Genomic DNA, 13512 nt, shown 5'->3' on the forward strand with positions numbered 1-13512 from the left:
CCTCAGCATGGTGGTGGAGAAATCCAGGAGAGCATCTGTGGACCTCGAGGGAGACCAGCTCCAGTTGAAACAGGTCAGAAACCTCTGGGCAATATTTGTTATACAGAAGGAAATTGACAGAATACCAAATTGAAAGGAAATGTATAGGGCTACATAAATAAGTACATATGGGGTGGAGAGGGCAAATTAGAATCTGTTGACCTGAAACCAACAGATGCCAGATATTTCTCAAGCAAAGATGGGTTTATTCGGGATCAGCAGAGAATGCATTTTGGGGTCTGCCACCATGGCGAGCCATGTGCAAGTCCCTGCCTGGCACGGGAAGGAGAACACTCTTACGCAGGGGGGAGAGGCAGGTGGGAGGGCCGTAGTGAGCAAAGAGCCCATGGCTCTTCATCGGCTAAGTCCTTGCCAGGAAAGAAGAGGTTGGGCTCTGCTACCGTCAGAGTGTGAGAGTTCCCCTTCTGGTCCCCCAAATCTATTTAATTGAAGTTTCTGTTTATTAATTTTTTACAAATGTTAAAAGCAATAGCATTGTTCAGGAAATGAAAAGGAGTCTTGTGATGTATGGGTCTTGGCTGTGAATAGCATTTGCATTGTCATAGTAACATGAGAGTTAATATTGGTCTAAGCAAATTATGATGGGAAAGAAAGGGAAAAGAAGAAATGGAAAGTATTGTGGGGAAGAGGAGGGGTGAAAGTGAGCTAAATCCCCATCTTCCATACTCAAAATGCAATAAATATTGTCACAAAATGAAAGTCAATAACTAGCAATTAAAGGGTAATATTTACACTTTAGAGGTAAATACCAAGAAATTTATTAAAAGGGTTGAACTGTTTGCCGGTGGGAGGAAGGACAGGGGCTGCTGTACCTTGAGAAAGTTGGCGACTCTTTGAATTGTGGGCAAGTATAATTCTACTAAAAATAAAAGCCGACTTAAGAGTGAAACAGCAAGAAAATAACTCAGTGATATCCTAGTGGCTATAAAGAGTTCAGATATTTCCTTAAGATCAGTTTACTTCCACTGGAGAACGAGAGCTAGCTGTAGACATGGATCAGAGAAACAAAACAGTCTCCTAAGTTTTTTTTTGATGTTTTCTAAAATACAGTGAGGGCATCCGGAGACACAGACCCTTGAATTATACAGAGGAAATATATGTTTAATTACTAGGCTAATGAGGTGAGTGACCAGCACACGTCTGAATCTTAATTTATAATTCTTTTGATGATTCTGAGACCCGGATTATCTTTAGGAATAAACGCATACAACACGGTGAAATATGCTTCTTCATTTGGTGTGCCACATAACAAAGCCACATAATCATCACAATTTGTTCCTTCTGATTGATAGAGCCATTTGGGAACCCTTAAGATCATCAATTAGAGTTTTGTGCGTAATTAAATTGTACAGCCAGTTACTGCACAATGAAATAAAAAGGTCGGCTAATGAATAATGGAAATTCTCCACGTGAAGAGCAAAATGCTGTTTTGAAGGCAGTGACTTCTCTGCAATGTCATTTAAAGCACTAAGCTGGAGTCGTGAGTCAGATTTCCATTTCTGGTCTAGAATTTTTCATTTATTTTTAATTAGCTAACTAGATTGTACCTCTGCAAGAAAATGAACAGAGAAGTGATTTATTTACACACTGCATCCTCAGTCATCGGTTAATAGGTATGAGCAGCTTAAATAGTTCATTACACATCATAAATGCCCCGTAAATATTATCTATTATAGTCATTATTCCAAACCAGAAGGGGTGTCACTATTTATTTTGCAGGAGGTTTACACAAATAAACTCCATGTTCTGTAGAGTCACATAGAGTAGTTAGAAGCCTTTCTTTTTTTTCTTTTCTTTTTTTTTTTTTGTGGTACGTGGGCCTCTCACTGTTGTGGTCTCTCCCGTTGCGGAGCACAGGCTCTGGACGCGCAGGCTCTGCGGCCATGGCTCACGGGCCCAGCCGCTCCGCGGCATGTGGGATCTTCCCAGACCGGGGCACGAACCCGTGTCTCCTGCATCGGCAGGCGGACTCTCAACCACTGCGCCACCAGGGAAGCCCTATATTTATTGTATGTCTCGCTAATTTACTGAATTCTCAATTGCTTCTCAGTTGAGTTTCCAAGAACGTAGTTATTCCAACTGTTTTCTTTGCTTCCTCCTTATAAAATTTTCCTGTCTCTATGTTTCACTTTTCTCACGTCTAACGTATAGGCTAATGTCTCCATTAAGATGATCAGTGACGTGGGGGAAGAGTAGACCATCCTTGTCTCGTTCCTGAATTTGTCAGGACTTCGGCATGACCCCAGAAGTGTGATGTTTGTTTGGGCTGATAACATACCGAGACACTTCCATTTGGAAGTGATACTGATGGCGTGACCCGTGAACACAGCAACTCTGAGAACGTAAGAGAATGACCCTTGGGAGGAGAGTGACCCTTGGGTGGTGGGTCCAGTCAATGCTGGAGTCCACTGGGGGCCAGGATAATGTGCTTCCAGCCTGGGGTGGTGGTCAAGCAGCCACTGGGTCTTGTGGACGCTCTCGGCAGCGTGTCATTCCCCGAGGTACTTCTTTCATTTTGCAGTGAGCATCTCCTTTTCCTGTCCCAAGCATGGAAGTGGAGTAAAATGATCCAGTTCCTGAGAGCAGCTCAGATCTCGGGAGTGGTAAACCATGAACCCTTCCTCCTCAGGGATGCCCGGCTGTGTCTCTGGATTCCCAGGGCTCCTGCTCTGGGTCTTAGGACTAAGCTGTCTGATGGATGAGGGGCTGGCTCTCCATGTCCTCGAGGCTGGACCTCCTGGCCACCTGCCGCGGTCTGCGGATCACGGGCCTGGGAGGAGGTGCGTGTTACTTTGGGGTCTGCTGAGACACTTTGAGACTTAGAGACACAGCACCTGGTTGATGACTTCTAACCACTTGCTTAAGTAACTAGTATGTAACACCAGGTGTGAGATAAACTGACTACAATAACCAGTGGTTTTCACACCTCCTCCTTCAAGTAGGAAGTGGCAGGGACAAAACTCTTCGCCTGGCCTTGCTAGTAGAGACAACTGCATTCCTAGGAGGTTCCTGATGAAGACAGCTCAGGGATGCTTGCCTGTCCTGTTCCATCTCAGTCACAAAATCAATAGGAGAGGACAGAATGTCAGACAAAATGACCTCCAAATCGTTGTTGTGGCTTTGGGATATTGTAGTACACTCAACATTTGAATTAGGGCTCAAGTATCAGTTTAAGTACTGTCTTACAAAAACATATTAATATGGTGAGGAACTTAAGTGTTTTCATGGTAGAAAAAAAAAAGTAAGCTGCAATCCGGCCAAGGGAAGTCACACCACTGTGGGGCTAACGTGAGTGTACTGGGAGGCATGAAGCTGCCAGACCAAGGGCCATGCAGCAGAGAAGCTAGGTGTGGTCAGCGCCAGCGTGGTTGACACAGAGACCCACATTTCTGGGTGGATTCCATGTTAATCTCGAGGAACCCTCTAACTTTGTGATCTGCCGGACTGAGGTTTTCAGTGGGAGACTGGAAAAGCAGATTCTTCTACCTTTGTGATTATACCACTGGTTAGATTCTCTCCCCTTGCAACGCAGAACGGTTTTATATTTACGATACAGTACAAGCAGGAGCCCCCCGGCTGGGCTGGCGTGTCCATCTGTCAGCGTCCTGCACCGTGTGCCCCTCGCATACACACAGGGGCCCCTCCTTCCCAGCGTTGGAATCAGTCGATCTCAATACACAAGTAACTCAATGACAAAGCCATCACAGGGGTGTCATTTTCTTTGGTTCCCCGTGTCCAGTTTGCAAGGACATTATGATTTCATTGCTGTAAATATTCCCCCCTCAATGGCCTCTGATAAAAATGGATCATCTCATCAGTGCAAGGTTTCTCAGAATTAGTGTCTCCTATGGCCCTGTACTGACCATGCCCCTAAATTCCTAAATATTGGCTTTGGAAATTGACATGAGGTGTGGGGTCTCTCCAGAGCGATCTTATAAAGAATCTGGAAGGAAGACCCCTGGGGCTTTTCATTCTCCCTGAGGGGAGCTGTGCTGATCACTGTTCTGAGGGCAGGGGCCCTCTAAAGCAGATAGGTCAGCACAAATTATTGGTGATGCCGTAGAAGAGTCCCTTACAGTTCAGGTACAGAAAGAATTCAGGCCCAAGATTCCTGAGTGTTTACCTTGATGTTTTCCCTTGGCCTGGGTCCCTGCAGTGTTGACATCCTGGTTGACAGCTGGTCAAGGCTTTTGCCAAGGCAGCCGCAGCTGCTCTGCTTGCTGAGAAACTCGCCTCTTCTCATTGCATTAGCACTTTGTGGACTGTTATTAAATCACGTGTAACTGGTAGGCAGACTGCGAATTTGGGGTGGTGCTATTCCAAAACCGATTTGTCAGAACTGGACGTGGTAACTCCGAATAGACTAAACAATGGCCTCACGGGAGGCGCAAGATGCAGACACCCACCTTCCAACGCAGTGGGCAAAACAGTCTAGCGATTTCTTATCACAGACTTACTCCACTGTAAACTGTTCCAGTTTTAGGGTTTGGCAAATCTTTGAGCCATTTAAGGAAGTAGGTTTTCTGCTGCTGTTCTTTTGTTTTAATTTGTTTGTTTGGCATATCAATAAGAACACCATCGTCTGAGAGTTAGGGGTGTCCGATGGGGATTTAGATACATACATGAAAACTCTCTCTTTCATAATGCCTGTATCCCTTCTTTTATCATTTTCTGCGGATGAACTATTCTCCTGTACATTGAATTGAGCCCTTGAATCCGGACTGATTTACGGAGGATGACATTTCATCCTACATGTACATGTCTGGAGGCACGGAGGAAATGCCTGAGCTGAGGAAGAATCCCCCAGTCCCCCCCTCCCCTCAACCAGCCATGTGTCTTGGGTGCTCAGAGAATTATTGCAGTGATAATTCTTCCCTTCCTCCTGTCCCCAGTTCCAGCTCTAAGTCTTACCGTATACATTCAGACTCCACAGCTACTCAACAGACTGCTAGAATTCTGATTTTATTCACAGTTAATTTTAGAGACAACTGCACTGGAATATTTGAGGGAAATTTGGGGACACAAATCAAGCAACAGGAATTGCTTCTTTCTAGACCTAATCTCCCTGAAAGCAATTAATTAGGTTATTTTCATAAGGCATTGTGCCAACAATTCAGAATTCTAAGAAATAAAGAGCAGAAAAGTTTTCCAAAGATTTCCCCCCCTTTTTTTCCCTATGCATGGGCCAAGTATTTGACAAGGCAAGCAAGAATCTCAGTGGGGAAAGTTATTCTTCAACATATGTTATAGGGAAAACTGGATACTCACATCCAAAAGAATAAAACTGGACACCTATCTTATACCACTCACAATTAACTCAAAATGCATTGAAGCCTTAAATGCAAGACCTGAAACCTTAAAACTCCTAGGAGAAAACATAGGGAAAAAGCTCCCTGACATGGGTCTTGGCAATGATTTTTTTGGATATGGCATCGAAAGCACAAGCAACACAAACAAAATCAATAAATGAGCCTATATCAAACTAAAAAGCCTCTGCACTGCACAGGAAACCATCAACACAACGAAAAAGCAGGCTATGTTATGGGAGAAAATATCTCCAAATCACATCTCCATTAAAGGCTTAGCACCCAAAATATATAAGGGACTCATAGAACTCATTGACAAAAAACCTAATAACCCTATTTTAAAAATGGGCAGAGGGCCAGAAGAGACATTCTCCAAAGCATACAAATAGCCAACAGGTAAATTAAAAGATGTCAAATTACTAATCATCAGTGAAATGCAAATCAAAACCACAGTGAGATATCACCTCACACCCGCTGGAATGACCATCATCAAAACGACAAGAAAGGGCTTCCCTGGTGGCGCAGTGGTTGAGCGTCTGCCTGCCGATACAGGGGACATGGGTTCGTGCCCCGGTCCGGGAAGATCCCACATGCCGCGGAGCAGCTGGGCCCGTGAGCCACGGCCGCTGAGCCTGCGTGTCTGGAGCCTGTGCTCCGCAACGGGAGAGGCCACAGCGGTGAGAGGCCCGAGTACCGCAAAAAACCCAAAAAAATGACAAGAAATAACAAGTGTTGGCAAGGATGTGGAGAACAAGGAACCCTTGTGCACTGTTGGGAACGTAACTGGGAGCGGCCACTATGGAGAACAGTATGAAGGTTCCTCAAAAAATTAAGAATAGAACTACCAGATGATCCAGCGATCCCCTTTCTGAGTATATATATCACAAGGACATCAAATCATTATCTTGTAGAGTAGTATGCACCCCTGTACTTATTGCAGCACTCTTCACAATAGCCAAGATGCGGAAACAACCTAAATGTCCACTGACAGATGGATATACATAATGGAATATCATTTAACTATAAAAACAAGGAAATCCTGCAATTGCAACAACATGGATGGACCTTGAGGACATTATGCTCAGTGAAAGAAGTCAGAGAAAGACAGCTAGAATATGATCTCATTTAATGTGGAATCTTAAAAAAGAAACTCACAGAAACAGAGAGTATGATGATGTAGCCAGGGATGGCTAGTTGGGGAACTGGGAAAATGTTCAAAGGGCATGAAGTTCCAATTATAAAATGAGTAAGTTCTCGGGATCTAATGTACGGCATGGTGACTGTAGTTAATAATACCGTTACATACATGAAAGTTGCTAAGAACATAGATGGTAAATATTCTCACCACATACAAAAAAATGGTAATTATGTGAGGTGAGGTGAGGGAGGTATTATCTTATTTTGGTAATGATTTCACTATATGTGTGTGTGTGTGTGTGTGTGTGTGTGTATCAAATCATCAAATTGTACTCCTTAAATGTGTATAATGTCAAATCTCAATAAAGCTGGAAAAAAAGAAGGCATCCTGTTATTGAATACATATGTACACAGATGATGTGGGCATGTTATACTGTTTTGCCTCTTATTTTTATTTCCACAGACAACATTTTTAGCTTTCTGCTAAAACAATATACTCTATCCATTCTTTCTTTTACTAGCTTCATAATAATCCATTTTATGAATGTGCAGTAACTTATTTCACTGGCTACCTGTTGATGGATAGTTACATTGGTTCAGTTCTTTTCTGTTAGAAATTACCAGGATATTTTCTTGGGTAAATACCTTTGTTTGCGTGCGTCTCTATTATTGCAGGTGACTGTAGCAGACACAGCAAGCTGTCTGCAAAACTCCTCCCATTTTTGGGTCAGACTAAGTATTTCAGTCTCCTTTGCTGTTATTTGTGGTCTCATGATTAAGTTTTCTCCAGAGAAAAGTGTAGGGTGATTTTTCTGCTTCCCGTTCTGTCCTTCAAAGTCCTCCCATGCACATTTCCCTAATCTGTTTCTCATCTGGGAGGACAGTTCCGAATAGTGGCTGAACCGGCACCCTCTGGGTCCCAGAATGTGACCTGGAAGGTAACCCTTCTCACCTGAACACTTGCCCCAGACTCTTGGTGAGTAAGAAATACACTTCTGTTTTACTGAAACATAGCAATCGTAATCTATTTGTTACTCCAACTTGGTCTAACCTAATCGATGCACCTTTTTAAAAAATAGGTATTGTCAAATCATACCCTGAAGAGATTGTACCAATTTGCATGCCCCAAAATGGTGTTTCTGAATTCTGAGTAGTTTCTGCTGCTCATTAAATTCTCATTACATCCATGAATGGAATGCATTATTATCCCCCATTTTATACATGAGAATATTTATGGTTAGTGAAATATGTAATGTTCCCAAATCATGAATCTACTATGTGGCACAGCTGGGTTTTAAATCCAAAATTTTCTGATTACAAACACCATTTCTATACCAAAAATAGGACACATTTTAGAGAATAATGGGGAAATATTATATAAAGGCAATAATGAGATCAAGGTGTAGAGGTTGCCTAGAACAAGGAAGAGACTAGAGTAATGGGTATGAGTGTGTCTGTGGGAAAATGACAAAATGAATGACATCGTCTGGTGTGCACTAGAGTTGGAAAAGATCAGAGTCAGTAAGACTATTTTATAAAGTATTATAGTACTCCAAGATTAAGTTCTTTTATGTGAAATGTTGGCCAAATATAAATATTAATTGGGAGTTCATATCATGACATAAAAATTGCTTAGAACTGAAAAATTAGCGAGACTGTAAAAAAATAAGCTTTGTGCAATTGAAGTGTGACAAGGTAAGTAATTGTAAATTGGGACCACGTTTCTCTGAGGATCTGTAACCTCCCATCGGCAACTCTAATATGGACAGAGAAGAACCTTCCATACTCAGTTGTTTCAAAGAAACCAAATTTTCAGTTGTTATCAGTAGATTTAGTGATTGGAAAAGATTATCATTTCACTCTTTTTCATTGATTTTCTACATTTTATTTTCCCATTTTTATTCTTAAAACATTACAGCAATTTATATTACATTCCATCCAAAAACAGCAGATTACACTTTCTTCTCAAGTGTGCATGGAACATTCTCCAGAATAGATCACATCTTGGGTCACAAATCAAGCCTCAGTAAGTTTAAGAAAATTGAAATCATATCAAGCATCTTTTCTGACCAAAACGCTATGAGATTAGAAATCAATTACAGGAAAAAAACGTAAAAAACACAAACACATGGAGGCTAAGCAGTATGTTACTAAATAACCAAGAGATCACTGAAGAAATCAAAAAATACCTAGAGACAAATGACAATGAAAACACAACGATCTAAAACCTATGTGATGCAGCAAAAACAGTTCTAAGAGGGAAGTTTATAGCAGTACAAGCCTACCTCAAGAAACAAGAAAAATCTCAAATAAACAATCTAACTTTACACCTAAAGGAACTAGAGAAAGAAGAACAAACAAAACCCAAAGTTAGCAGAAGGAAAGAAATCATAAAGATCAGAGCAGAAATAAATAGAAACAATGAAAACAGTAGCAAAGATCAATAAAACTAAAACCTGGTTCTTTGAGAAGATAAACAAAATTGATAAACCATTAGCCAGACTCATCCAGAAAAAGAGGGAGAGGACTCACATCAATAAAATTAGAAATGAAAAAGGAGAAGTTACAACAGACACCGCAGAAATACAAAGCATCCTAAGAGACTACTACAAGCAACTCTATGCCACTATAATGGACAACCTGGAAGAAATGGACAAATTCTTAGAGAGCTATAACCTTCCAAGACTGAACCAGGAAGGAGTAGAAAATATGAACAGACCAATCACAAGTAATGAAATTGCAACTGTGATTTAAAATCTTCCAACAAACAAAAGTCTAGGACCAGATGGCTTCACAGGTGAATTCTGTCAAACATTTAGAGAAGAACTAACACCCATCCTTCTCAAACTCTTCCAAAAGATTGCAGAGGAAGGAACACTCCCAAACTCATTCTATGAGGCCACCATCACCCTGATACCAAAACCAGACAAAGATACTACAAAAAAAGAAAATTACAGACCAATATCACTGATGAATATAGATGCAAAAATCCTCAACAAAATACTAGCAAACAGAATCCAACAGCATATTAAAAGGATCATACACCATGATCAAGTGGGATTTATCCCAGGGATGCAAGGATTCTTCAATATACGCAAATCAATCAATGTGATACACCATATTAAAAAATTGAAGAATAAAAACCGTATGATCATCTCAATAGATGCAGAGAAAGCTTTTGACAAAATTCAACACCCATTTATGATAAAAACTCTCCAGAAAGTGGGCATAGAGGGAACCTACCTCAACATAATAAAGGCCATATATGACAAACCCACAGCAACCACCATTCTCAATGGTGAAAAACTGAAAGCATTTCCTCTAAGATCAGGAACAAGACAAGCATATCCACTCTCACCACTATTATTCAACATAGTTTTGGAAGTCCTAGCCACGGCAATCAAGAAGAAAAAGAAATAAAAGGAATACAAATTGGAAAAGAAGAAGTAAAACTGTCACTGTTTGCAGATGACATGATACTATACATAGAGAATCCTAAAAATGCCACCAGAAAGCTACTAGAGCTAATCAATGAATTTGGTAAAGTTGCAGGATACAAAATTAATGCACAGAAATCTCTTGCATTCCTATACACTAATGATGAAAAATCTGGAAGAGAAATTAAGGAAACACTCCCATTTACCATTGCAACAAAAAGAATAAAATACTAGGAGTAAACCTAACCAGGGAGACAAAACACCTGTATGCAGAAAACTATAAGACACTGATGAAAGAAATTAAAGATGATACCAACAGATGGAGAGATATACCATGTTCTTGGATTGAAAGAATCAATATTGTGAAAATGACTGTACTACCCAAAGTGATCTACAGATTCAATGCAATCCCTATCAAATTACCAATGGCATTTTTTATAGAACTAGAACAAAAAATCATAAAATTTGTATGGAGACACAAAAGACCCCGAATAGCCAAAGCAGTCTTGAGGGAAAAAAAACGGAGCTGGAGGAATCAGAATCCCTGATTTCAGACTATACTACAAAGCTACAGTAACCAAGACAATATGGTACTGGCACAATAACAGAAATATAGATCAATGGAACAAGATAGAAAGCCCAGAGATAAACCCACACACCTATGGTCAACTAGTCTATGACAAAGGAGGCAAGGATATACAATGGAGAAAAGACAGGCTCTTCAATAAGTGGTGCTGGGAAAACTGGACAGCTACATGTAAAAGAATAAAATTAGAACACTCCCTAATACCATACACAAAAGTAAACTCAAAGTGGATTAGAGACCTCAATGTAAGACTGGACACTATAAAACTCTTAGAGTAAAACATAGGATGAACACTCCGTGACGTAAATCACAGCAAGATCTTTTTTGATCCACCTCGTAGAGTAATGGAAATAAAAACAAAAATACACAAAGGGAACCTAATGAAACTTCAAAGCTTTTGCACAGCAAAGGAAACCATAAACAAGATGAAAAGACAGCCCTCAGAATGGGAGAAAATATTTGTAAGCGAATCAGCAGACAAAGGATTAATCTCCAAAATATATAAACAGCTCATGCAGCTCAATATTAAAAAAACAAACAACCCAATCCAAAAATGGGCAGAAGACCTAAATAGACATTTCTCCAAAGAAGACATACAGATGGCCAAGAAGCACATGAAAAGCTGCTCAACATCACTAATTATTAGAGGAATGCAAATCAAAACTACAATGAGGTATCACCTCACACCAGTCAGAATGGGCATCATCAGAAAATCTACAAACAACAAATGCTGGAGAGGGTGTGGAGAAAAGGGAACCCTCTTGCACTGTTGGTGGGAAAGTAAATTGATACAGCCACTATGGAGAACAGTATGGAGGTTCCTTAAAGAACTAAAAATAGAACTACTATATGACCCAGCAATCCCACTCCTGGGCATATACCCTGAGAAAACCATAATTCAAAAAGACATATGCACCCCAATGTTCATTGCAGCACTATTTACAATAGCCACGTCATGGAAGCAACCAAAATGCCCATTGACAGATGAATGGATAAAGAAGATATGGTACATATATACAATGGAATACTACTCAGCCATAAAAAGGAACGAAATTGGGTCATTTGTAGAGACGTGGATGGATCTAGAGACTGTCATACAGAGTGAAGTAAGTCAGAAAGAGAAAAACAAATATCGTGTATTAACGCATATATGTGGAACCTAGAAAAATGGTACAGATGAACCGGTTTGCAGGGCAGAAATTGAGACACAGATGTGGAGAACAAACGTATGGACACCAAGGGGGGAAAGCGGCATGGGGGTGGGGTGATGGTGTGATGAATTGGGCGATTGGGATTGACTTGTATACACTGATGTGTATGAGATTGATGACTAATGAGAACCTGCTGTATAAAAAAATAAATAAAAGAAAAAAAGATAAAGCAACATGACTGCTAAAAAAAAAGTTAATTAAAAAAATAAACATTCACACACACACACACACACACACACACAACATTACAGAAAACCCAGTGAAATATTTAAGAAGGAAATAAAAACATCCATAATCTGCTTCCCTCAAATAAGACAAGCAAGCCTCTAGTTCCTGCTTTTTCTGGTCTATACTTGTGTCATGCGATGACTTTCCAGTTACAATTACTGCATAAACCCGTTCTAAATTTCACAGTGCCTCTTAACCACATTATGATGCTATGGGGTCTTTATTTAATGTTTTTAACGGCTGTATAGTATTTCTCAAATTTCACTTTAAGTAATGTGACAGTTTTCTGCTCTCAAATATTTATTTCATTTATCTTTGCCATTTAGCCATTTACAAATATACACGTGTATCCATCTATTATATTGATACCTACCTATCTAGTGTATAGGCTTGTGTTTTGTTTTCTTTCAGATTTATTTTTCAGGATTTGGTTTCATCCATAATGTCAACAGGTCAAGTTATATCAACACCATAAAGAGTACTGATCCACATCACCAAACTATATTCCAAATTACATACATATGGAGACATGTCAGTTTTACTGTAGCCTCACCAGCTTTGGGAAACAGGCTGATTGTCTTTTCTTATTGACCTGCTTTACAGTAGCACTTCAGTGTATTAACTTGCAGTTATATTACTGCCACACTGTTTCTGTCACATTCTGTTTAAAACGATAAACTTTTCTTCCCTTCCATGGTTAGTAGTTAATGCAAATGCATTTCATAAATAGTCTATGCCTTTCTTACATAATGAGTTTAATTTTACAGACATCACCAGCTAAATATTGCTTGGGTGTGAATAATGCCTTAAAGCATAAATATATATTCGACTATTGTTTCTGAAAAATTTCAACAGGCATTTGAATAAAATGGATACAAAGCTCTAAAGCTCAGGTCTACTTTTTATTTCAGATTTGCCACTAGAATCTATGACTCAAACACAGTAATAAGAGAAAGAGAATTCGTTTTTCTACCTGTAACTCAAAACAAATACGTAGGAAGCTATGTGACTACGTCTGAAGTTGATTTGACAGCTAGAACAAGGTATATTTGATTTTTCCATAAGCCGTTAAATTTCTCTCTGAGTAATAAAAGCTGTGTGCCAACACATTTACATGTTCACAGAGGCTTGCACTATTATAATGCTGCCACTCTTCTTTTTGAAAACATCTGCTTAAGTCTTTTAAACACACACACACACACACACACACACACACACACACAATTTCCCCAGAACAATAAGAAAAGGTAACTTCAGTGTAAATCATTTTCCCACTAAAATCTTATTTATGTACATTCTGTCCAGTGGTGGGACACTACTGAACTACTGCTACACTACCCATAAAGAAATTTCTCTAGATTAGTGCATGTATTCATAAGCTTATTTTTGTCTGTGTCGTTTTGTTTTAAAGCCTCGAATTATCAAAAAATGTGGGGGAAGGTGGGCTAGAGAGAAGTAAAATGCATCATGAGATCCTACAATGATGCAAAATTGCTAAGTGAGTGAGACTTGATCCCCACGACTAAGTCTTAGAGTCTGATTTCTAT

This window comes from Phocoena phocoena, chromosome 21, assembly GCF_963924675.1.
Source record: "Phocoena phocoena chromosome 21, mPhoPho1.1, whole genome shotgun sequence".
In the NCBI taxonomy this organism is placed as follows: Eukaryota; Metazoa; Chordata; class Mammalia; order Artiodactyla; family Phocoenidae; genus Phocoena; species Phocoena phocoena.